The sequence below is a fragment of the Thamnophis sirtalis genome, unplaced genomic scaffold (genome assembly GCF_051295495.1).
Source record: "Thamnophis sirtalis isolate CommonGarterSnake01/CBP01778 unplaced genomic scaffold, rThaSir2_p1.2 scaffold_1, whole genome shotgun sequence".
Lineage (NCBI taxonomy): Eukaryota > Metazoa > Chordata > Lepidosauria > Squamata > Natricidae > Thamnophis > Thamnophis sirtalis.
In genome coordinates, this window is record NW_028261381.1 from 104,041,697 (window position 1) to 104,066,401 (window position 24,705).

At 40.7% G+C, this 24,705-nt stretch overlaps 2 long non-coding RNA genes across 2 annotated transcripts in view; one reads left to right on the forward strand and one right to left on the reverse strand.

The window, feature by feature from the left end:
- The window catches only part of LOC148049640 (uncharacterized), a 27,446-nt gene continuing 2,741 nt past the window's right edge, over positions 1-24,705 (reverse strand). Inside the window, exons 2-4 of the long non-coding RNA XR_015697643.1 lie at positions 24,048-24,129; positions 1,149-1,325; positions 1-401 (exon numbers count right to left, since the gene is read on the reverse strand). This is a non-coding gene — a long non-coding RNA (uncharacterized LOC148049640). The remainder of the gene's footprint in view (positions 402-1,148; positions 1,326-24,047; positions 24,130-24,705) is intronic.
- LOC148049641 (uncharacterized) overlaps positions 22,011-24,705 on the forward strand; it is an 8,397-nt gene continuing 5,702 nt past the window's right edge. Inside the window, exon 1 of the long non-coding RNA XR_015697650.1 lies at positions 22,011-22,096. This is a non-coding gene — a long non-coding RNA (uncharacterized LOC148049641). The remainder of the gene's footprint in view (positions 22,097-24,705) is intronic.

Below are 24,705 nucleotides of genomic sequence, written 5' to 3' on the forward strand. Positions count from 1 at the left end.
ACATTTTCAGGAAAAAGATACAGGCTAGAGAACATAGTTGTTCTATTTTCTACCACACTATAGAATATTAAGTGCTTTGAAACACATGTTCTATTAGATCTTGATGTGTTTGTCATGATTTACAAGTAACCTGACAACATACAAAATAATTGTCTTGGAAGATATGGATCACTGACATTAATTTTGAAGTATAAGTGAAAGAACCACTAGGAAGTCATCTTCATTGCATTATCTTGGTGCACACTGACTGTTTTTAAAATGTTAATTACATTTTTTTCCTCCATTCAATTGCGTCTGATTCTCTTTTTCTTGGCAAGGTTTTTCAGAAGAGGTTTGCCATTGTCTCCTTTCCAGGGCTGAACGTGAGTGGCTGGCCCAAGGTTCCCCAGCTGCCTCTGTGCCTGTGATGGGAATAGAATTCATAGCATGCCGCCTGATACTTTAACTACTATAGCAAATTGGCTCTTTAATTACACTTATATGTATCTATTTAAGAGACCTGTTACTGATCTAGAAGACTCTCCAAGTTTAGTATCACAAGGACATTGCATGCTACTTCAGTATGCAATTGGATGGATAGACAGATGGACGGTCAGAAGGACAGATAGACAGCAATTTTCTCCTCTGAGTTCAATGCTTTTTCCTCAGATCTTAAAAATTATTCTTGTTGTAATATAAAATAGATATTTCAACGGCATGAGGAGAAATCCTGTTCTTTTTGCATATCATCATTGTATAAACTAGTCAGGTATGTCACTCCACCAGAGAAAAAAAATATATTTTGGCTCTATATACCCTCAATTATTTTCATGGGCAACCAGTGCAATATTTCAACCTTTAACTTTTCCTTTCCTAAAATCAAATCAATGCACAAAAAAGCAGTTACAGATAAGGGAAGGAATTACTCCACATTAATAGGCTTATACCTTTTCCCTGTGATGCATTTGTTTAAATGAAAGTTCCCTCCTTAAAGGATAAAATCTTTATTCTGTGTTCCCAAACAGTGGCCTCATTTGATGATCTTTTAAACATCTTTTGTGGGGAAACCACTTTATATTTCCCAGAAAGGAACTTGCAACTCCAATTATGAATTGTTTCATTCTAAACAGCAGAATGTAATCTTGTCAAGCCTCAGTATCAATACTCACATTATCAGCCCTGTCAGGTTGTGCTCATTTTGTGGGGGCTTCAATTTCATGCCGTTTTAAGCAATTTCACCGGTGAAGCGCAGGGAGCCACAATATCTTTAATGGGAAATGGAAATTCATAGCAAAAACTTATTCAAATCTCATTTGAGCTCAGCACGAGCAAAGGCCATCATGGAGCTGTGGGTAGAAAAAAGAAGGGTATCTATGTAATTATAATCTGCTCCCACAGCATCTTTTCACCCTTCTCACCTGAATTGCTTTTTAATGGAGAGTTGTTTCAGCTGATGCACAGTTGCCTGGGCTCCTGGATTAGCACTCAATGGGAAAATAAAACTCACAGTGAAAATATGTACCCTGTTGAATATTAAGGCAAACCTGATTGGCAACCGAGTCCCCTCCGGACAAGTTGGACAGCACATAAATCCAATAAACCGAGTTGCCCCAGGTGAAAATAGAGCTGCATTTTAAAAGTTGAGGGATTTTCTCTACTACATTTTCTTGAAATCCAACATTTCTATTTATCATGGCCTACAATCTCTCTCCTCCTCTAGTCAGAATTTGAGTTCAATTGTGTGGCTCTGCTGGATGTGGATACGCCCAGCCTGAGAAAATATTTTTCTATTCCCTTGAGCGTTTGTTCTATATCAGTAGCAAAATGAGTTTTGGGCTTCCTAATACTGAATGTGGAGATGCTTTTTGAGGATTCGTTAGGAGATCAAGCAATATATGAGAAAAATGCTTTCTATCTTCAGTTGCTCAAAAAAAAGTTTCATAAAATCATGTTTGGTTTAATCCTGAGGATTTTCTACGGATCACCTTCCCCCCCACCCCTCTTCCCCACCCCACCTAGTTTGGCTTGTTTATTTGTTTTTAATATGTAACTTTCAACTTTTCTATTTTTTTAGTTAGGTATCTGCGACTTTAGGGTCTTCCTTGAGTACTCAGGGTTTTACTTATGACTGTGAGGATGGCAAGCCATATTCCTTAAATATAAAAGCAATAACCAGAGGACATGAATGCAATGCATTTAGAGCATCATAGTAACCCCATAGCAATACCTCTTGGATGAAGAATCATTCATCTGTGTAAACCTCTGTTCCCTTCCAACATAAAGTCATCAAGTTTAAAACTATCCTCTGAAGCATTTTTCAAAAGAAAACCAAGACTAGTTAAAGGTTGCTGCCCTGATTATGAATTATCACGAACTTAATTTAGACCTAAGAGCCCTAATGTCCCCCCCCCCCCCAATTTTAGGTCATATTTTATATCTCCAAGAGCATTTAATGGGTGCAACCAATGCCATGACGCAGGTTTGTCCAGTCTTACAGCAGCAATTATTTTCAGACTGAATAATGTAGGATACCACGTTCCTGACAACCTAGCTGTTCAAAAGGATGCAAATGCAAGTAGATAAATAGATACCACTTCAGTGGGGAATTAACAGTACTCCGGGACATCATGCTGGCCGCATGATCATGGAAATGTCTTCAGACAGCACTAGCTCAATTTTTTTTTTACTATAGGATGTTAAACTTGTTTATGCACTAGAAAAGTCCAAAAATTAAATGATAATCAGTAATCAAACAATATAACTGCTTAAAGAATTTATGCGGCTAGTAGCATTCAGGATACTCTAATGTTTACTTAATCTTTAGTCATCACTATTAGCAGTCCGCAAGTTACCACAGAAATCTTAAACAATGACTACTCTGAAAGCTAACAGGGAGAACTTAAATAAGCTTATAGGCTAAAAGCTAATGAGATTTAAAAACAGCTATTTGTGTAACATTACAAAAGGCATGTTAAAGACTGAGCAGCCTAAAGGCTAACATAAGGAAAACTAATGAAAACATTTTAATAGCAATACAAGTACCAATATATTCAATTGGCTGCAAGAAGAGCTTATAAGACAAGCTGAAAGTGAGCCCAGAAAAGGGGATGGTTAATTAGTGAGGGGAAAGTCAAGAGTTGGGAGAGACATTCTGAGGAAGGAAGGAAGGAAGGAAGGAAGGAAGGAAGGAAGGAAGGAAGGATTAGTTGAAAATATGTATGGTTTTATTTTGATGGAAGCATACAGATTTTAGCTAGAGGCAAAGAAGAGAACTATATGCCAGAGGAGAAAGATGAGAAGTTTAGGACTGAAAAGTGCAAGGCTCAATATGCTTAAAATATACAATTTTCTCTCACACAAATATTCCGTTGACCCCTGGGGGAGACTTAGCATAGGCTACATTAAGTTGGGAGGAAGTGAAGAGAGAAAGTTATATATCCTGGAGGGGTGAAATTAGGTTTTGGAGAGAAAGGAGATGAAGAATCGAAGAATCCCTTTAGTTGTCGCCATAAAGAAGTTGGGAGATCCTACACAAAATAAGATACAATAATACATAGGCAGTCACCCTCTTCTGTCTTTTCAGGAGTTTCACCATGCATATTGTGGCTTGAGGCAAGAGACCAGAATGGCCAGCCTGTCTGGCATTTGTTTTAAATAATTTTCTTCTTCATGAACAAAGGGTTCATAACAGTGACATGCAGTCAGGGGAGGCAGGGCCTCATCACTGTCATCATGAAAAGAAAAGAAAATGTAAAAGGAAAAAGGCTGAGGTAGTTGCTGCCAGAGTCACAGTGGATGACTCTGTTTAGAGCTTAACTGTTTAAAAAAGCCTCTAAAAAAGTGCCCTCTACAGGAGGAGGCGGGAGAACCACGTGCCTCATTTAGTCTATCTTTATGATCACTCGAGCAGAGTTAAGCAAGGGTTAAAAGCCGAAAAATTCCTTATGTAGATGAGGCACATGGTTCTCTCGCCTCCTCCTGTAGAGGGCACTTTTTTGGAGGCTTTTTTAAACAGTTAAGCAGAGTCATCCATTGGAGACTCTGGCAGCAGCTAACCCAGCCTGACCTCAGCAGCTCTTGCCTTTTTCCTTTTATATTTTTACATTTTCACATTTTCATCATGGAAGAAAAGAGCAGAGTTGAAATCCTCTGTGAAACAGCTGGAAAAGCTATGTGGGTCAGAGGGAGGGGGAGGAATTCAAAATTAATGTAATTTGTAAGTAATTGTATTATTGTAAGTAATGTGTGTGTGTGTGTGTGTTTTACCTGCCTCTGCTGGCGCGCAGGCTGGAACTTTTTTTTTATGTCGGACATAGCGGCAGGGCTTTTGGCCATAGCGGCAGGGCTTTTGGCCATAGCGGCAGGGCTTTTGGACATAGCGGCAGGACTTTGGGACATAGCGGGATGCCTCTGTGACAGACACAGCCGCGGGGCTTTCGGACGCTCTGGTGCTGTGTCCGCCACAGAGGCGGGACGCCCTTATGGTGGACACAGTCACGGGGCTTTCGGACGCCTCTATGGCGGACACAGCACCGGCGCATCCAAAAGCCCTGTGGCTGTATCCGACATACAGGCAGACACAGCACCGGGGCATCCGAAAACCCCGCAGCTGTGTCCGACATAGAGGCGTCCCACCTCTATGGCGGACGCCAGGGCAGCAGGGTGGCTTTTGCCCGCTTGCCTCACCAGCCATAAACCTCACCGCACGTCACTGGTTCATAATATATATGATTTGCATAAGATGTTCATGTTCCAGTCTTTGTTTACCTCCCAAAATTCCAGAAAAGTCATTAAGATCACAAGTCAACTGCTATATCTGACTTTATTTTTCAGTAATCCAATACAAGATGACTAAGAACAATCCTGGAAAGGTGCTTGCAAAACCATTTGGCATTCACACAATCTATCTGAAGATATCTCCCTTATGATTTCTTTAATATCATCTTTTTATTCCTTACTCCTGCAGAAGACTCACAAGGGCTCAATTTTTTTCCTTCTCTCTCCTTACAGTGAGGTTCCCTCATTGTAAGCCAATCAGATGTAATTACTAACTTCTTTCCAGAGCAGTTGGGTTTCATCTTCCCTTTAACACGTGCTCTGTAAAGATCATTTTGGGCTCATTTCTTGAAGCAGAATATTGCAGCTTAGTAAATGTTACCAAATTAAAATAAACACTTTGGGCAGGGGTAGACAAATCAGGTAACAGCTGGAAGTGCACAGGAGAGAAAACAGGGACTGGAAATGCTTGCAGGTCTGTTTATTCACAATGGCTGCAGTCGTGCACAGAACATGTTATACAAGAGGAGATTGGTTAGATTTAGGAGGTAGCTAGAGCAAGATTAGAAAATAAAGTCCAGTAGTTTTGGAGTTGGTATACTCTTATACTAAAGAGGAACTCAAAGATACTAGAAACCTTTTTGCAATATAATTTTCCAGCATCTAGGGCAATTCAAGGTCATGTTTCTCAAGGCGTGTCAAGCTGCTGTGGAAAGAACAACTACTGTTGGCAAACTGCAATAAAATCTCTTGTCAGGATTTTGATAAGAAAATTGATATTTTCAGGTCAATCTTGCTTAGCTGTCATAATCAGTGTTGCAACTCTGGCAAAGCTGATGAGGATCAGAGGAAAATGCAGGCACTATCATGTTATATTTACTAGGCTGCCTGTAAAATGGTGAAAGGGACCTCTCTAGATATCTGGAAAGGACCCCTGGCGGGTAAGTAATTGGTTTTTATTTCTTCTTATGTAAAATACCTGTATCTTTGCATTGCCCTAAATGATTTGATTTATATTTTGCAGGTTTGAATTAACACCCCCTAGGAAGCAAGAGTTAGATAGAGGCTACATTTATATTGTTGTGATGACCACCACTATCAAAGATGTTCTGAGGATTTGCCTGAGTTGAAATGTTGCCTTGATTCCATTCTATCACAGAAACTGCACTAATTTTAGCTAAAACAAATGAAATAGATCTAGAGTGCTGTAATTCAAGCCAAATGGATATTATACCAGCATCTAACAGCTGTTGGAAAACATGAACAACTCTATATTAGACACCAAGTTTGGCCCTAAGGTGGGACCCTGCGGTGCAATCTGGTGGCTTGAAAAATTAATCTTAAAGGAACTGAAACACATGCCATTCCAGCTAGTGAAGACACATGTTACACCTGTTGCCTGGATACTGTTTAAGAAATGCCCCTTTGTAGGAAATATTATCAGAGGCTTTTAGACATTATATGTTTATAAAAGTATGGTAGCCTACCAGATAGCAACAAATTTGTACATCCTGTATGTCCTGCTATGTACTTGTGAGAGGACAAGACAACAATCACAGAAAAGTAATTTATGACAAGCCCCATTATGTCCTGTTGAACAAGTATTACTGTAGAACTCAGAACTGATAGGGACACGGTAGTTCAGTGACTAAGATGCTGAGTTGTTGATCATAGAAAGGTTGGCAGTCCAGCGATTCAAATCCCAAATGGAGTGAGCTTCCGTTACTTGTCCCAGCTTCTGCCAACCTAGCAATTCAAAAGCACGTAAAAATGCAAGCGATAAAATAGGGACCACCTTTGGTGGGAAGGTAACAGCGTTCTGTGCATCTTCAGTGTTTAGTCATGCCAGCCACATGACCACGGAGACATTTCGGACAGCCCTAGCTCTTTGGCTTTGAAATGGAGTTGAGCACCACCCCCTAGAGTCAGGAACAACTAGAACATATGTGCAAGGGGAACCTCTTACCTTTACCTTACAGAACTGATCAAGATAAAAAATATCAGTCTTTGACATCCATGAGAAGGTGACTCGTAAGCTTAATGTTAGGCTCCAGAATGCTGAAGGCTGGTTGTGATCAAGGAACACAGAAGCCCTCAATATTTCACAGCTAAGACAAGCTGGTGGTGGCCTAACTTGCCATCGCCCACTACAATGCCCAGAACAGGCTTAGGAGAGAAGAGAGAATCAAAGGTATGGCTGGGCAGTTTGTGTCCTCTATTGCTGAAGGAGGGCAAGAAGGATTGGATATGGCCATGGTCAGGAAAAGTTCTGCACTCTTCCCAATTATCCTGATTAAAAAGAGGATCATTATGAAAGGACCCAATTGTGCCCAGAGAAGTCATTCACAGAAGCAGAACAAATTCTAATACAAAATGGCTTTATCCATGGGGCTTCTGAGAAGTGAGTGAAGTCTGAATTGGACTTTTTATAACTTGTACCACCACAAGCCAGCACTGAAAATAGTATTATGCTGAATTCTCCCATCTATCCATCATATCACTAAATGTCTCCTTTATCACTAGCCATGGAAAAATCACATGGATTTAAACAATGTCCTGATGCATGTTTGACAACATTGTGAAGGTTGAAGAACAGATATTGTTGATGGCATGCAGGTACCCCTGACCAACTATCATATAGTATCACTGTTTAACAGCTGGACATTGCTATGAGGAACCATCTCATTACTGAAAGATGTCTATTTTTACCAGGCTAGAAATGAACTGATTCTGAATTTTGGCAGTGATGCATTAGGAACCCACCTTATAGCCATGGGATTTTATAAAGATGACTCTGTCCTCATGAAGAGTGACTCACATATGCCAGCAATAAACCCTGGTTTCAAGGCTAAAAGGCAAATGACTGGTAGTTGTAAATGGGATCTGCAGGCTGTTTGTGAAGCAATCTATTTCTTTTTCAAGATAAACTGCTGAATAATGGGGTTGATGTGAAAGTCAAACTGACATGGATATGAAATGAATTTTCTATGTAAAGCTGCTCTTAAAGGCTATCTAGAAGCCACAAATGGTCCAAAAAGCAGCAGAGCAGATAGTTAGGAAGATATCTTGTTACACCCATGTGCATCTCTATTTTGCAAGCTGCATTGGCTCTTAATAAGCTTCCAGGTGAATTTCAAGGTGTTGGTTATTAGCTACAAAATTCTACAGGACACATAACTGCTTTATTTTCAGGATGTGTCCATCACACACACTCCACTTGAAAAGGCACATTCTGGGCCTTTCTTCTTTAAAACAATGCCATCTTATAGGACCCAGCTGTAGGCAGATGGTTAAGACCTAGCTGTTCCCTGGGTCTTTGGATCCCAATAAACAAGAGTCCTCCTTTTTAGGAGTGACAGTTTACTTCAACTGTTTTTGCTATTTATTGTCTAAGGTAAAGGTAAAGGTTCCCCTTGCACATATGTGCCAGTCGTTCCCGACTCTAGGGAGTGGTACTCATCTCTGTTACAAAGTTGAAGACCCAGCACTGTCTGAAGATGTCTCCATGGTCATGTGGCCAGCATGAATAAATGCCGAAGGTGCACAGAATGCTGATACCTTCCCACCAAGGTGGTTCCTATTTTTCTACTTGCATTTTTACGTGCTTTTGAACTGCTAGCTTGGCAAAAGCTGGGACAAGTAATGGGAGTTCACTCCATTATACAGCACTAGGTATTCAAACTGCTGAACTGCCGACCTTCTGATTGACAAGCTCAGCTCTTAGCTACTAAGCCATCGCGGCCCTATTTATTGTCTACTTGGTTTAAATAATACAGGTTTCATTTTGTATTTGTTGGTTTTTGACTCAGTCTTATTCTCTGAGTTGGACTCAATAGAGAAGCAAAAAAATAAAATACATTCAACACAGGTCTCTGACAAAAGCAGGAGGCTAGTGGATACTTTGACTCGTACAAGGTGGAACAAGATAAACATCAATGCATTCAAGATTTAAAGCTCTGGAGTCCAGAGCTAGCAGGCTTGGTAACCAGGAACTGAAGATAGAGGAGGGAGAGGGTAAAGAAAAAAATCAATACCAATTATTGTGGCCTGTGTTCCCCACAAGTGACCTGCCTTCTGCCTCTAATCACATTTTTGAAAATAGTGTGCTTCCTTTTTTTCCCAAAAGTCCACGCCTCACAAATTTCTCTAAAACAACATTCCCTTTTATGACACACCAAGTTCCAATCAGTGCCTTCTCTTTATCACCGTGTCTACACAAATTGGTTTATTGTATTGTTGTGCAGCTTGAATACAAAATAAACATTAACTTACCCTTGAGTTGTAAGACAATTCTGAGAACTAGAGCTTTCTTAGTGGGAACATTTTAACTTCATTTAGCAAGTCTAAACTACTTGGTTATGTTTCCCAAATTATAGATTAATCAGGATCTCCTTTTTCTTGTTCAAAACTGGATACAAATGGGTGAAATTGTAAGTAGACCAGAAATAGCAAAGACATATTTGTTCAATTTCAGTTTGAAGAAATTGTAATATAAGATTTGGCGTGTAATATACAGACATTTAACATTTGTCCTCCAAAAAAAGAGGATATTGTAAGTTCAAGGAGGTCAGGAGCTTCTTCTGAACTGTGAATTGCTTCAAGGAACATCAGCCACTAACTTGGCATTTGATTCATGTCCTTAGATTCTGTATCCAGCACAACTCTGATTCTAGAGGTAATGTTGGTTTTTTTTTAAATTCTAGTATGGGTGTGCAGAATTTTATAGGTTAATTCAAGCATGAAGCTCTTTATGTTGTATAGACAAGACAACCATGAAAAAAACACTCATTCATTAAAAAGCTGTGAAGGTGCCGCTGATGACAGCAAAGGCATCCAGAAAATAATTAAAATCTGCTAACAGCCCTTATAACACATGCAGAATATTCAGATTCCAGCTATAAACTACATATATCAACTATTGACTGGAAGATGTGGAATACCTTTTTGAGTCTGGCAATAGCTGTCTAAAGGTGGTAATATGATTGCCTTTCTCTCTAAACATATGAAGCAATACTAAGCCATGCAGGCAGATGCCACAGTAACATACTGGAAGGTTCAATACATCTAATCTCAAGTCTCCTCAGCAACACCTCTCTTTATGTCTGTGAGAAACTTGTATTGTGTCATTGCCATCACATGTGCCCTTAAATGATTACAAGACTCCTTCAGTTGTATCTCTACAACTTGTCTACAGTAACAAGCAGCCTCAACATTGTACTGATGTTAATAGCCTACCACTTCAGAAAACCCTCTCTCTTATCAGGCATCATGGTTTCAAGACTGATATTTGACATTAGGGAGAGGTCCTGTGTAATCAAAAAGCATAGCAATATAATGCATAGCAGTTTACCACCTCGAGTCAAAGTTCAACCTGGACCTTTTCACAGTTCAGCTATTTCAGAAGTAAGTATTTATTATATCCCTTGAAGTTGTCAGCAATGGAGTTTTGAGCGATGAATCCCACAAACCTTGGGTTTTTTCACAAACTGAGCCAAGGATTTAGCACCATTTTCCCTCGTATCACATTATATATCAGGGGTCCAAGTAACACCCCTAACGAAAGAAACTCCAAGTCTTGAGTTCCCTCAAAGTTCCATTTTATGAGAGATGTCAAATCGGCACATCTGGGAAAACCTTCCAGGTTTTCCCCACCCAAATGAAAGTTCAAGTCTCTGCCCAGCACCCACATGTCCATCACATGGTCCAATCAGGCACCGTCCCAACTGGAGATACCTCTCAGGCACACCACTGCAAGAGCCGAGGTGGTGCAGTGGTTAGGGTGCAGTACTGCAGGCCACTTCACCTTACTGTTATCTGCAGCTCAGCGGTTCTAATCTCACCAGCTCAAGGTTGACTCAGACTTCCATCCTTCCGAGGTGGGTGAAATGAGGACCCAGACTGTGGGGGCGATATGCTGACTCTGTAAACCGCTTAGAGAGGGCTGAAAGCCCTATGAAGCGGTATATAAGTCTAACTTCTATTGCTATTGCAGGGCAAGATGTCCTTGACTCTCGGAGAAAGGAATGTTATTTTGACTATATCAATCACACTCCATATGATTCCCCCTTCCAATTTCCCACAGCTTAAATGTGGCAAGCCTGGAGGACCAAATCAAAAGATGACTTCCAGGCCTGACATTATAGTTGTCCTCTTTCCTCAGCATATCCACAGCATAGACATAACTTCTTATGCCAACTTTTGTTTCCTAATGATGTCTAAAATCCAAAATGACAGATCTCATACCAACTTTTGACTGAGACAATGGAGTTAAAACATGTACTTTTATTTACATTAGAAAATATAAATAAGCTCCCATACTTTCAATTTTTTTATAGCACGGGCCCCATTTCCTTTTGGAGGGGGGTCTAAAAAGTAAAACCCGCCTATGTCACATCATGCTTTTTCCTTATAATTTCCCCTTCTTTTGCCAATAGTGTGTTTGGAGGAAGGACTTAGAACAGCAAATAATTTGTGCGCCCCACATCTATTTTTTGATACTTTTGCTTCAAACATAGATTGCAGCCAGGGGTGGACCTATAATGATAGAATTCATAGAAATTATGTTCGGCCTGGAAACTGTTGGTGTTTTTGATTCCACAGAAATTATTGTTATGTAACTACACAAACAACAGTTCTTATATATAAACTAAATTATATTTAATTTGTGGTTTAAAAAGGCCTCAACTCTCCTGCCTTTGACAGTTACACCAAGATGTTCTTCAAAGACCCGAACTACTGAAAAGTCAATAATATTTTCTGTGAAAATGCTCATCCTGTAATGGGGATTTCTGGCTTTAGTACTGATTTCTTGTTTTGCTAATAACCAGCTGTCTAACAAATACAACAGGCAACCTGCAAAACATTAAAACTCATCAATTACATTGAAATCAAGCAGATGGGATCCTTTTTTGTGTACAGAATTTAGCTGAACATTTCAGTGCTTGACTTTTTAAGACCACCCCTCCCTGTTCTCAATGTTGACCACTCATTGTAAATTACTATCCCACTACATTTCTGCACTGCTTGAAACCATGCTGTCAACATGGTTCAGAAGTTCATCGGCATTTAAATCACCCCTATGCCTCCTAATAAAAAAAGAAGATGCTTCAGCTCCTACTCATCCCTCTTCAGTTGTATAAAATTGTTTGGTCTTTCATATCATTAGAAATAATATTCAAACAATTCCATATCAGACTGGGAGACCCAATCTCATTAGTAGCCTCATATTGTAATGAACAAGGACACATCTAATTTTTCAGCAACTATGATCCTTGGCCATGCAAATAGGAAAAAAAGCCAGGGAAATGATTGAAGCCTGGGAAAAGGGCCCCTTGTCAGTGAACAGGAATGCTGATTTACCACCAGCTTATCAAGATCTTAGGAGCTGAGGGCTTGGCAGCACAAGGAAACAACAGCCAATCACCAGCCATCAACACACCAATCAGCCAATAGGAAAGCACCACAGAAGCATGACTCATAGAATTGCCCAAAGCACATATTCCAGTAGAGAGAAGTTTCTTGGAACTGAAATTCTACCAATATTTATTTCTGTAAAAAAAATATTGCCTTCATACACTATGGGAGTCCGATAATTTATACTGTTAAAGGGACGGGGGAAGTTCAGCAATACTACTTTGTCTCTAACAAAGTCAGTTTTCCTAAAAAATAGTAGTAAAATCTTCTTATCTCAATTTAGTCCAGAGGTTCCCAAACTTTCTTGGCTGTCCCCTTCACAATGTTTCCAACATTCCATCCTTTTTAGACTAACAGACAATTCAGCCCCAATGTCTGATATTACTAAAAGTGGATTAATGCCCTTTTCAATCCAATATATGAAATGTTGCCATTTCAACAGATGTGTCCTGTGTGAAATATAATTTAGCTTGGTGGAAATATTTATGATGAACCAAAGAGCCCCCTGTCTAGAAAATCTACTGCAAAAACTTTTAAAGAACTCTCTTTTAGTGCAACCATCACACTATCCTTCTGGATCATGTAGACCAGGGGTGTCAAACTCAAAGCTCGCAGGCTAGATTAGGCCTACAATGTGGTCAAATCCTGTCTGTGGGGTGTCCTGGTCTACCCAGTGCGAAGAGGAAAGATCAGGCCACCATGGCTTCAGCCAGGTCTACTCAATTTGAAGAGGAAACATGCCAGCAGTTTCGGGAATGGTGTCAAGCTGGCCATGCCCACCCAGTCAGCTATGCCTGCCCGGCTGCATAAGGTCAATCACAGCCCTAATGCAGCCCTCAATAAAATTAAGTTTGACACACCTGATGTAGAGAATCCATTATGCAAATTTGAAGGTTTTTTTATGATACAGGTTTTCAGAATCAGTATCACACATAGACATATAGCCAAAAATAAAATTAGCATTCTGGATTTAGAACTAGTACTGTTTTTCTTAATGGTTAACATTGCTGTGGTCCTGAATTTATAGCAACAAGGCATTAAGATTCCATCCTATGCATTCTCCTCAGTTTATATTTTCTTGTAGCCTTTTGCTCTAGAGGTTGAGAGGCAGGGGTGGGTTGCTAATCCCATTCCAACCGGTTTGGTTGGAACGGGGCCGGCGGCATCCTCGTGCACGTGCGCAGTTCACACGTGCGTCTTAGCGCCTGTGCGATGCTCCAGCTGCTCACGGAGACTCGCGCAGGCGCTGTATGTGCCATCCAGCTGCTCGCGGAGAATCGCGCAGGCGCTGTATGTGCCATGCGCCTGCGTGGAAGCGCAGAAGCCTTCAAAGACCGGTAAGGAGCATGGGCGGGCGGGTGGGCCCTTCGCCGTTCCCGGAAGTTACTTACTTCCGGGTTCGCCGACCAACTGGTTCGCGGGGACCACTGCGAACCGGTTGAAACCCACCCCTGTTGAGAGGTCAATTTTACACCAAACAAATCAGCTTTCATACTGGTTGGGGTGGGTTGGGGGAAGCCCCTGCTTCTGCCCAGGTGCATCAACATATCCCTTTTACACATTTTAAATATTGTGAGGGAATATCTATGCTCACTTGCAGACTAGTTAAAGGGCTATTGCACATAGGAACTTCACATTCCTGTGGAATTTGCACATAGGAACTTCACATTCTACTAGCTTTTATTTTCCTTCAATAAGGCTCTAAAATGAATTTGCTCACCATATTTGTTCATTGCTTGCTACAGGGCTGGGGTGTTCTGCAGGCCACCGGCAGACCACAACATGGTGGTGGTGGGGGGGTTCCTGGTTAAACTGCAAAAATATGTTTAGGTGTTTAGTTTTCAGAAACAAAAACCGAACAGTAGGCTGTAAGGTGCCAATTTTAAAAATTCAACAAAAATACAACTTTACTGCCGCTGTATTTCAAAAGTAGTGAAAATAGTTTTTTTTCCCGTAACAAGTTTTCTATTCAATCAAAACTGAGGATTGCTATCAAGTGGTGGTGGCGATTATGTTAATCATTAACTTTAGGACTGGCAAGCAACCTTTCCTGGTAGAATGAGGTAACACTTCAGGGTTTGTGATCTGGATGGAGCTTTGATTGTGTTTTCTGATGATATCATTAATTGAAACTACTTATCAGCCCCCATTATAAACTAATATTATTTATAACTACTTATGTGACTGACTTTCAGCTGTTAGCTCGGGAATTGGGCTGGAAAGAATAAGCTTAATCAACCATTTTAAAGAAAGTGTCTCTGATGAAGTGGCATTTATGACATTCTGTGTGGGCATGAATAGGAGACCTCTAGAACTGTAGTAGAGTTCAGATAAGAAAAGGAAATGGTGTTTTTTGCTCCCTCCTCTCTTTGTGAATCTGTTTATCAGAGATTTTGGATGTTGAACCCATGCAATTCGTTGGACCGTTATTAGCTAAAGAAAAATGTTGAGATGGTGCATGCCAATTTTGCTTATCTATCAAAGGCTACTTCAGGATTATCTTTTCCTAATTCTTGCTCTGAAATACTGTTACCTATTTGAACTCTTTAAAAGGAAAAAAATGTTCAAGAAAGGTAAATTCATATTCTTCTTTAAGCTATGCTTTATTATCTCTGGTCCCACTGCACTTTTTTTGCTTCTTGCAGCTCTTAAAATCTTTCTCCTTGCTGGATTAAATACATATTTCCCCATTTTTACTGATTTTCTTCTTGCACAATGGCTAGGACCGCTGGTTTAAAACATACTAAAGTGCAAACTAGTATTTATGTATTTGTGACCTTGAGCCCATACTGATGGGTCACATTAAGTTTGCAGTATGGACAAACATACCCAAGGGCTTCTACAGACATCATCCCAAGCATTTCGCTAGGGACCTCACTTAATTTTTCAGAGGTGGAAGGTTAGTGCATTTATTTACAATGTCAGTTTACCTTCGGCAATATTTTCCAGACACCACCTCCAGTTCAATGCCTTTAACTCATTTTTATATGATTCTGTGTTCTAAAAGGCAAATTTGCTAGCTATATAAAATGCCCTCCAGAAGTGCTGGGAGACCATGCTTGAATTGATGTTCATACTATGAAGATTATTGGGGCCATGGCTCCCATTAGCTTGTTACTAACCCTTAGATTAATGTCACAGGGCCTTATCTCTAGCTTTTGGACAAGATTACTAAAGGATGGATCACTTTCTTATATGCATTCCCAGGAAAAAATTACCTAACTGGGTTTTAATGATTTGTTGCTGTAGCTGTTGTTTAAAACCAAGCTTTATTGAGAGTGTCTTGAAATTATAGCCATCCAGCTGTGTAGTTTAAGTCTAACAGCATTCAAGAAACAAAATGGCTGTTGCCAGCATGACAGGCTTTGCCATCCAGCTGATCCACTTGCTTGGTTAGCTCTTGGTTACCTCACTCAGTGCCTCACTCACTCATGTCTTGTACATGGAGGGTGAGAATCTATGGGTTGCCACTTAGAGGGAGAAGATGGACCAACATAGCACATTGCCACCACACCAGTTTAACAAGACTTGAAGCCAGTTCCATTGATGCTTCCAGCACATGACACTGAATTTTAAACAGTTCCCCTAGCAGCACATATTTTCCAATAGCTGTCCCATCCCTGTCTTACTAAACAATCTACACATGTACACAGTCCAGATCTGGCTTAGATCAAACATTGGCTGCCAAATAGATTTTCTTACCATGTCCTCCAAAAGTCTGCTATAGAGCGGTTCAATGTCAGCGTTCCAAGTATCATGTAGAATTAAATCAGAGTCCAAGGCAAAATGATCCTTAAAGTTCCAATTTAATAAATCAGACATCTTAGCACATCTGTGAAATCCCAATTCTGGAAGTTACATCAGATTCCCACCCAGTTAAAAGTTCATCTTCTTGTCCTCACACTCAAAAATCCATCACATGGTCCAATCTTCTTCCACGCTGGCATCTCCACCCAGCTGCTTCTGGTCAGATGCAAAGGTGCGGAGACAAAAGATGACCTTGGGCTTCTAAAAAATGACAACAACACATTCCACAATTCTACTCCTTTCTATTCCCCCATCCCAACTACTACACTAATGAAACAGCATAATAAAATAAGAGAGTGTGACAGGCCAAAGATCCTAAAAGGAATATAACTGCAGGCCTGACATTCAGTTCTCCACTGCCTTGACTTAACATCCAAAGGGTGTTTGAAGGTTGTCTGATCTGTTCCTAGGACCCCAGAACCTCCACAATTGGCATCAAAATATTTTTTCCATGGCTTTTGACATTGACAAGAAAATTCTAAACCCAGAATAATGCATCAAAACAGTTAAAGCACTTTTGACTTCTAGCTTCCAATACAATTCATCTTTCAGACAAATTATACCTTTCCCTTTACACTTCATCTTCTATTACTGAACTTCTCTCCTTGAGTGATGAACCTGGATTCTCCCTTTAAAATATCTATAGAGACCTGCCATACTTCACTCAAGCCCATGGTCTCTATTTCCCACCCACCAATGCACCAGTTCTTTGCAATAGTTTGCTTTAAGCATAATGCTCACTTTGCTAATTTTCTCTACAGGTATATGTTCAAAACTTTTATGTAACTCCCTTCAAATTAGAAAGTAGTTTTGCTGCCATTATCTTCTGAAAGGCATTTCCTATAATAGTCCTTAAGTATCCTAAAACATCCTCTTTTCCCCAAATAGCACTGTAAAATTTTCTTTGTCATATATAATTTCTCATTCTGTCTATGTTTATAAGTCTTTCAAAACAGATGTTTCATACACAGATTGCAAGAATAATCAGCTTTCTTTGCTCAACACATCTTTTTTTTCATCAAAATACTGTGTGATATGTCGTGATAGATTTTAATTCCACGGATTTGTGAATCTGCTTCAGCTACTTCCTTGTTCAGCTTTTGTTAAAATATGCTATCTATAATGGAAGATGTTTTCTATATTATGCTATTATCCTGAAACTGAAACATTATCCACTGAGCAGAAACACACCACTGATCCCATTTGGGCTATTTCATTCGAGTTCCTGCATCTCTGATTGCTGGTTTATCTGTATCCTTTTCCTTCCTGCTCTTAAGTTCATGGCTCAGTGTTCACCATTAGATAGTGTGTATATGCAAGAGCTTTCTTTGAATTTTGCTGGAACATGCCAAGGTTTAAAATATTGAGTTTACCTAGAAAATGAGCTTATTTTTATATTTCCCTATTCTTCTGAATTAGGTAGAATTGTGCCTGCCATCTGTCCCTTAAAATAAGGGAATCATAGAGCTGTAACCGGCAATTTAGATCTCCAGGTAAGGTTTGACCAAAGTAGGATAAAGAGAAATCTATTGTTTCCTATGGACTAGAAACCTTATTTATAAAATTGTTGCTTACTTCATGTTTGCCTTTTTTTGCAGCAGTATCACATGCTGGCTCAATCAGTTAGTATTCCAAGAATGGTGACAGGTTTCGACTAGTAAGTGGAAGACCCTGAGTTCTAGGTTTCCTTAGTCAGGAAAGCCAGCTGAGTGACTTTGGACTAGTAACTCTTTTTCCATCCAACTAACCTTATAAGACTGTTATGGGAAAATTGTGCAAGGAGCTTTTTTGTGTGCTGCCTTGAGTTGAACAAATGATAAGCTAATAAATACATCTTCTACATAAGTACTGCTTTCATGCTAGATAGTCTCCTTTCCTTTGCCTGTGCATTTGTGATTTGGTTTTCTAAGTGACAAGCCTCTGTTTCAACTGCTTCCAACTTACTATTGATATATCAAGCAGATTATTTTGAATTTCATTCTTTTCTACGCTGTGCCACCCCACTCAATTCTTTGTAAACTGCAGATTTGATAAGCATCCCCTGTCCAGTCCATCCAAATTATTAATTACAATCCTGAAGAACAGAGGGATCATGACTAAATATTATGGCATCTTACATGAAAATCTTCCTCTAAACTATTGATCTGCACATTTTGAGCATCCTTTGACACACATGCATCTGCTCTTTACAGCACCATTTGTCCCCAGAGATTATCAAGAAAAGATAATTGCCAGTCAACTTAATAAAGTTCAGAAATTGTTTTGTCACATTCCTTATTCTTACTGCTGGCAGACAGCTCACTTTACCAGCCGATGAGTCTGATGACACATATTTTGGTCTTTCTGGTTGTATTGAATCACTAAGCACCACAGCATGTCTTTTTGTATTTTTATAGTGCATGGTTGTATCCTTTCGGACCATCAGTGATCAACTCATTGTTCTGCCTGCCTATCTTTCCTCCTTGAATGCTCATAACCTAGTTCTTCTAACAGGACCTGAAAATTTCTTGCTGAGTTCCAGCAATGGAAAATACCTTCTTTGCCTCTTGCATCAAGTTGTTGTTGCCATCCATTGGGCCTGCTCCTTCACCTGTTTGACTTTCACCTGGAAAGTTGCCACCATGGTCACTTCTGTTTCAAGGCCTCCACGATTTGAAATGATACATGTCCATTTTCATCACCTAAAGGTTGGTCACTGGGGCTCCAATATGTTTTAAAGACACTTCCAGAAGGGGTTGATTATTTGTTTGTTTGTTTTATTCCTTTCTCAGGCCCTAAGGATAACCAAGTACTAACTATAGGCTTGGAAAGGTATTTTAGGTATTTTAGGTATTTATTGGGATTTATATGCCGCCCTTTTCCCTGAGGGGACTCAGGGCGGCTTACAACCACAGGGGAGGGGAGGTGCAAGGTCAAAACAAAACAATATGTGAACAACAGAAAAATAATAAAACCCAACTTTCATTCAGCAATCAAACACTCGGGCGGGTAATTAGGAGCCTATCCCCAGGCCTGCTGGGAGAGCCAGATCTTGAGGGCTGCGCGGAAGGTCTGGATAGTGGTGAGGGTGCGGATCTCCATGGGGAGCTCGTTCCATAGGGTCGGGGCAGCAACAGAAAAGGCTCTCCTCCGTGTGGTCGCCAGTCGGCATTGACTGGCAGATGGAATTCGGAGGAGGCCCAGTCTGTGCGATCTAATTGGTCGATTTAGGGAGGTAATCGGCAGAAGGCGGTCTCTCAAGTACCCAGATCCACTACCATGGAGTGCTTTAAAGGTGGTCATCAGTATCCTGAAGCGCACCCGGAGACCAACAGGTAGCCAGTGCAGCTCGCGGAGGACAGATGTAACGTGGGCGAGCCGCGGTGCGCCCACTATCACTCGCGCGGCTGCATTTTGGACTAGCTGTAGTCGCCGGATGCACTTCAGGGGCAACCCCATGTAGAGCCCATTGCAGTATTCCAGTCTAGAGATCACAAGGGCTCGAGTGACTGTTGTGAGAGCCCCCCGATCTAAGTAGGGCCGCAACTGACGGACCAGGCGAACCTGGGCAAATGCCCCCCTGGTCACAGCCGACAGCTGGTGATCAAGAGTCAGCTGTGGATCCAGGAGGACTCCTAAGTTGCGGACCCTATCTGAGGGGTATAGAATTTGACCCCCCAGCCTAAGCGTTGGTGTATTAGCCAAATTATTGGGGGGGAAGCACAACAGCCACTCGGTCTTATCCGGGTTGAGCACCAGTTTGTTAACACTCATCCAGTTCTTAACGGCCTCCAGACCCTGGTTCATCACGTCCACCGCTTCATTGAGTTGGCACGGGGCGGACAGATACAATTGTGTATCGTCCGCATATTGGTGGTATTTTATACCGTGCCTCCAAATGATCTCGCCCAGCGGTTTCATGTATATGTTAAATAGTAGGGGTGATAGGACCGAACCCTGGGGTACCCCACATGTTAGGGGCCTCAGGGACGATCTCTGCCCCCCGACTAACACCGACTAATGAACCTCTCCTACTAATATTGTCTTGGACTCCTCCCATTGGCAAATACCCTATGGTATTCATTCTTCTGGACTCGCTAGGTTTGCTCATTTTCAGCAAATTGGTGTGAATATTTACTTACTGCTTAACTTCCCTGTAGCCATTTATCCTTTATTGCTTACTAATTTCTATTTTAGAAACTGCACATATCAAATACTTGGGGGGCAACCTTGGTTCTTGGACTTCTCTTCCCTCCTGCAAACTATTTTTAAGGGATTAAGATGAATCACTTATTTTCAGCATGCAATATACTGATTTCTCAATATTATTGTAAACTTCATTAAATTTAAATCACAGACTAGATAATGGAAGGACTAATATTAACTTTTCAAATAAGTAATCAGCATAAGACCATGAAATAGAAATTTTTCTCCTCCTATATACTAGCTAGAAACTCAAGCTGCCTTGCCAAAAGAGATGGGATGTTTCACCCCACAAAACACTTGCATCTTCCTCATTGAAGAAGCTGGTCCCTACATTGTGGCTCTTTCAACAAATGAGAGAGCCTTTTTTAATTTCCCAAAGTTATTCCATTCTAAAATAAGTATGCTTTTATAATCTTATGCAATACTGACTTCATTTTGATGCTTTTGTAATATTTTCTATTATTTTAATCTCATACATTTAATGTTTTATATGTATGATTATGGAATCATTGTCTCCTATTGAGAGAACATATTGCAAATGAGAATACTATTGAAAAGCATAAAAAGTAAATTGGAGAATTAGTATAGTATTGCTTTCTGGTTTCTAAATTTTCATTTCCAGGTAGCCTAGTAACCAAATATAATTCAAACTAGAAAGAAAATGTGAGCCAGGAGGCAAGTGATCAAAAGATGCTCTGGGATACCAACTGCTGGAGTGATCAGGATGACCAGCAATGTGATTAATTACTGATATGTGGCCAGCAATGTTTTTCTGTCCTTTGATCTCTTCTGGCTGGGAACTCCATGGACACTGTAGCGGGATAATTATAGCGTGAAAATAATTTCCTTCAGGTTTTATTGGCCATGACAACAACGTAATTCTTCCATCTTATTTTTATATCACTTGCCACTTGAGACACCTTTTGTAACCAAAGATGCTCCATTCATCTAAAATCTCATATGATTCCCACCTCTTGCAAGATTTGGGGGATGTCATCTCTTAAGAATGTCAGCTTCTTATTAAATTTGTGGCATCTGGAGTTAATGTCTTCAACTAGAGAATTTTTATTTGTTTGTATTTTTCTTTGTTTAGTTAGTTTCAAATTTTTAACCTGCTTTTATTATTTATAAGAAATTCAAGGCAGTGAACATACCTAATACTCCTTCCTTCTCCTATTTTCACCACAACAATAATCCTGTGAGGTGATTTGGCCTGAAAGAGAGTAATTGACCCAAAATCAATCCAGGCGGTTTTCACACCTAAGGCAGGACTAAAACTCACAGTCTCTGGGTTTCTAGGTCAACACCTTAACCACTACACTAATCAAGCCTGCAAAGTTGGTGAGTGAGTGATCACAATGACTTGTGGGACAGAAGAAACTTGCTGGAACCTGCCTTCTGGGAGCCAGTTTGAGCACCACCTTTTTTGACTCCCTGAATCCTGTCTTTTTTGGAACAGAAGAAGATGGGATATAATTGCCTATTGAACTATGGGCATCTTACCTCAGCTATAAACAACCAATCCAATGCCTCTGCCTTTGGCAATTCCCTGAAATCCTTATTTTCCTTTATGTACAAATCACAGTGGAGAATTCTTCCAAACTGGACGTTTTCATTAGGTTTGCAATTCTGAGGTGCACTGACTCTAAACAAACACATTAGAATCCTATTTCTATTTATTCTGCACCATGCAGCAAGTGCCTGTTTTCTCTGAACCCCTTGGATAAAAGATCATCATAATATAGCATACACCCTTCCACCTTGTGTTGCTTTGCCTGCATTTTGTGGACACCTTCTCACAGTTCGTTGTTCCTTCCTTGCAGCTGCCAATTTCTTTGATGCGTCACTTAAACCTGAGCTCATTCTGAATGAAAGAGGACAATGGGTCTGCTCTCCAGATTTCCCTCATAAGCTTTTATGAGCTGATTGAGTCAAGGTACATATTTTCATGTTGTTGTTGGTTATAAAGGTTTTAGTCAGGCAGCTGTGTGTAAGCAGGTGGTTTCTTTTTATTGTCAGACTTGACTGTTATAAATTACCTCTCAGTTTGAACTGGAAAACATGAGTATTGCAAAATTCCTTCTGGCATTCAGAAATCATAATGTCTGTTTCTGTATCCACCATCACCCCCCATTAATCTCTTTTTAATCCAGGCAACACTGTAAGGACTAAAGATTCTTTACATTACATACAACTAGGATTATGGTTTATTTGTTGGGGGAAGAGAGAAATTGATTTTTTTCCCTTTCTCTCTCTTCTTCTTTGAATGGTTGATAACTTTTACTTTAACTGATATCCTGAGCAGACACTTCTCCCTGCTCAACCTGTCTTTGATAGAGGTCAAAATTTATCCCTTGGATTGAAAAGCAAATACCTCCATTCTTTCTCTGACAATAGTGACAGTGGCATTTTCTGCATTAAACTTTGCAAGATAATCTGCTCTTAGACAATTTTCAGCCAATCTCCACTGTGGTCTTGCTCTCCTTCTTCAATTAATGGTTCCCTTGGCATAGAAAGAGTAGGTTTTCCAAACTCAAGGCAGGCAGTTGATTTCTTGAGGTTGTTAAATTTACAACCCTAAGCTCAAAAACTTCAAAACAGTCACACAGAAAGAAAAGCTGTGATGCAACAATTCCAGTGGTGGGTTCCAGACCCCAGCACAGTTGGTACACTGCGCATGGGGCCAGGTGTCCTAAATGGGCACATGCGCTGCATGTGTATGCCACAACCCTGTGACACCCAGCTGCCCGACAGAGGTTGTGCAGGCGCCACACGCTGTGTGTACATGCGCAATGGGCCTGTCACATTGTTAAATGGCCATGGAATGCTGGCAGATGGGCCAAACAAGTCACTGTACTGGTACAGTGGCCACTTCTTCCGGCTACTCCCGGTACAGCCATACCGGGCCATAGCACCCAGAACCCACAACTGAACAATTCCATCTGTTTCTTCATGTGCACTTATTTTTATACTTATAAAATGATAGCTGGAAGAGATTTCTTTGCATAGAGCAGTGATAGCAAACCTTTTTTGGCTCACGTGCGAAAAGCAGGAGGAATGCAGGGAGGTCATGTGTGGGTGTGCCACACTCATAATGCTTTGCGCATGACCCCAGTGTGCATGCACGTGTGACCAGTGCTCCCCCCCATTTTTGGACTGCTTTTTTCACCCTCCCCAGGCTCCAGAGGCTTTATAGGAGCCTGGGGAGGGCGAAAACAGCCTCCCCACCCCAGAGGCCCTCCGGAGGCTTCAGGAGCTTCCAGTTTGCTCGTAGTTTTGTTTTCTGCCCTCTGGAACCTTCAGAGAAGCCTCCTGAGGATCCCTGAAGGTTCCAGAGGGCTAAAATCTGCCCTATGAGCAAACCGGAAGTCCATTCCTGAACTTCCGGTTTGCCTTTAGAGCCGGTTTTCTGCACTCTGGAGGCTTCAGGGTGAAAAATGGTCTCAAAAGAAGGCTGAAGTCAGCTAGCCAGCGTGTGCATGCTGTGCCATAGGTTTGCCATCACGGGCATAGAGTCACAACAGACATACATCTGTTGGGCCAAGCAGAAATGTTTGGAGATGTAAAGCAGGGGAAGATCCAGGCTCCATCTCTTTCCAGCTCATCTTTGAGCCCCTAGGACAAGGGTGTGCAACGATGGCAACCTTATGACCTGTGGACTTTAACTCCACAAATTCCTGAGCCAGCCGTGCTGGCTCAAGAATTTTTGGAGTTGAAGTCACAGATCATAAAATTGTGATAATATCCCTATCCTAGGACAAAAAGTAGACAATGGCACCCTTTAAAAATTAACTAGGCAGGCAAATTAACAAAGAACTATATTTGCCCCTTGAACCTAAATAGGTTTAATAGTTGTGGTTCTCCAGATGTTGGAATCCAATTCTTACCTGCTTGATGGCCAATGGTTAAAAAAACTGGCAGGAGTTGTTGATCAGCAATTTCCACAGGATAACACATTGATCATATTTGCTGTAAGGAAAAAAAATCTTCTTGCCATAAAACAACTGCCATCTATTCATGTGAAGAGGAACATAACAAGATAGTATCTACTATTTATAATTATAGACAAGTCTTCATGCTTACCTCGTGGGAAAGAACCAGGAAAACCCAATTTTGGAACTAATCACAGATATTCCACATTTTTTTAAATTTTTGACAAGAACATGTATAAATCAGGTGTGAAAACACTTTACATTTTAAATAGAAAATACCAGAGAAGAATTTGTACCTATAAACATGTTTGCAGGATCCTAGAAGATGGACATAAAAGAGATGTAGTTGGGTTTCTGATTCCTTGCCAAAAGAAGCAAAGTGAATATTATTTTACGCAGTACAATTGCACAAGATGGTGCAGTTGCATGACACTGGGAAAGAAATAGATCAAGGGTTTACACTGCTTCTGAGTAGTCTGGCACCAAGCATGTCTTAGATTAGGGGTGTCAAACATCCACAGGCTGGATGCGTCATGTACTGGCCATGCTCATGCCAGAGGTGGGTTGCTCCCAGTTCAGCCTGGATCAGGTGAACCAATAGTAGTGGCAGCGG